General features: G+C 42.8%; 1 protein-coding gene across 1 annotated transcript in view; it reads left to right on the top strand.

The window, feature by feature from the left end:
- sos1 (son of sevenless homolog 1 (Drosophila)) overlaps window positions 1-2,206 on the top strand; it is a 65,147-nt gene that overhangs the window by 2,749 nt on the left and 60,192 nt on the right. The gene's annotated exons all lie outside the window — the stretch shown is intronic.

The following is a 2,206-nucleotide window of genomic DNA, read 5'->3' as shown; positions in this document are numbered from 1 at the left end:
TGGCTGTGCATCAGAAACATAGAGCTTCAGAGCCAGGGCAACGTGTAGAAAGGTACAGGGAGAGAGAGAGGAGTGAGAGAGGAGACACTATGGGAGGGAGGGAGGGAGAGAGAGAGAGAGGGGGCACACGGGTAGTGGTGGTATATGGATGGAGAGAGAGGAGAGGGGAGGTGAGGAGCTCAGACCATCATGCCCCCCCAGTAGTCTATACCTATAGCAGCATCACTAAGGGAAGGCTCAGGGTCACCTGATCCAGCCCTAACTATAAGCTTTATCCAAAAGGAAAGTCGGCTAAGGGTCTCCTGATCCAGCCCTAACTATAAGCTTTATCCAAAAGGAAAGTCTTAAGTCTAATCTAGCAGCATGTGATATTATATAAATACTATTATTGCTAAAAGAGACAGAGGAATAACTCCGAGCAAGAGGAAGGAGAGGAAGAGGGGGAAGCCATTGCTCTCAGTTAAGCTGCTAGCTTAGCTAGCTTCTGAGCTAGCCAATCCAAAGTAGCAAGTTAAATTTGGTAATTGTAAATTTGGTAACAGGAAGCAGGAAGTGACTACGATGGCCGCAGGAACAGGAAACTGTGTGTGTGTGTGGGGGTGGGGTGTGTGGGGGGGGTGATCTTCAAATAATTCTAGAGTAGTGCAAATATAAAAGTATTTTAGTTTGAAATGCCCATCCCTAGTACTCACATAACTGAAAACTTTAGACCAGCTCTCCAAATAAGCCTTTGCATTGCTGGGATAGAAAGACCAGATATTCTAAATCTAAATGGTGACTTTCTTACCTGAAAAAATATTAAAACCTAATGAGACCAATCCTAGGACGAAATAGTCACAGATCAATAAATCATAAGTGAAACACAAACGACACCTCTTTACTGTAATAAGGTAGACAGACCATGAGCTGCAAGCTAAGTTTCATCAAAACGAGTTGTTCTGATGAAATAGCATAGGTGCAGTGGCTGTGAGATGGTTGCACTGGGAACGGGGAACTTCTACAAACTGCAACACTGAAAAGAGGCTCTACAAAATATTCAACAGCTTTGCCCTTAGACACATTTTTCCAAGCTAAGTGTTGTGGTATAACCAACAGTAGACCAATGGTGCCTTAAGGGATTTTGGTGACACTAGGTGACCCTAAGAGTGGCTATTTTCCTAGTTATCTCGGATGGTTTATTATAAAGGCATTTTAAAAAATCTTTTATTTTATGTTCTTCATAGCCTCACAGGATTAACCCCCACTTCCTCCATCTCCGAGCTTGGTTGCTAACACAAACCTTAACCCACATGGGGAATAATCTCTTTAAAGGACTGTTTCTCAGCCCGACTGATACCCACAGAGATATTTGACAGTTTATAAAATGTGACAGTGAGTGTGTAGTAGACAGTCAGTGTGTTGTCTGACATGCAGTATTAAAGGAATAGTTCATGTGTTTTTACGTCCTGGTTCTGTTGAAGTGTTTCCTGTTGTTGAAGACACTTCAATCAATCAGTCAGTCAGTCAATCAGCTGATCAATTTGTGATCTCCGTTTTGGTTATTGAGGTATAAACACTTCAGCTGTTGGCATTTCCTGTTGTTGCTTCACAATAAAAGCCTTTTATTGACAAACTATGACGAGGCTTTTATTGCGAAGCAGCAGCCTACAACCTGAACATTGTTTGATTTATTAATATATTTGTTTACATTTCTGTTTTGTTTATTTGCAATCATGTTAAGCCAGAGAGTTCCCCGGGACTGTCATTCTTGGGTTGATGATGTTCCAGATTGAAGTTTACTGACAAGCAGCACTGGTGTGTGATGTGTATTGGGATCAGTCTAATTGCTGGAGTTTATTGCATGGTGATGCTTCAGGTGAAAGACTGAACCTTTTTGTGTTTGTCAGGGTCAGACTGTCCTTGCCGGCGTCTGTTCACCTCTTTTATTATGAGTTCTCCTAGTTTGGTCTCAGAGATGATTTACCAGTAGGGGCACACCTGCCCAGGTGTATGTTAATGTTGTTCAGTGAAGTGATGTGCAGCTTTCATCAGAGCTCCACCTGCTGTAACAGTTGCTCTTCTCCACCTGGTGGCAGCACAGAGGTGGTTGTAGTAACAGCAGAGCGCACATACAGCAGAGGGGGTTGCAGTGAAGAGGCTGAGAGGTAATGACAGCACAGTTTAATATAGAGCAGTGATGCTGAGACTCAAACTGATGAAATACCGT

This window comes from Monopterus albus, unplaced genomic scaffold (assembly GCF_001952655.1).
Source record: "Monopterus albus unplaced genomic scaffold, M_albus_1.0 scaffold235.1, whole genome shotgun sequence".
NCBI lineage: Eukaryota > Metazoa > Chordata > Actinopteri > Synbranchiformes > Synbranchidae > Monopterus > Monopterus albus.
This window is presented reverse-complemented; position numbering and strand designations above follow the sequence as displayed.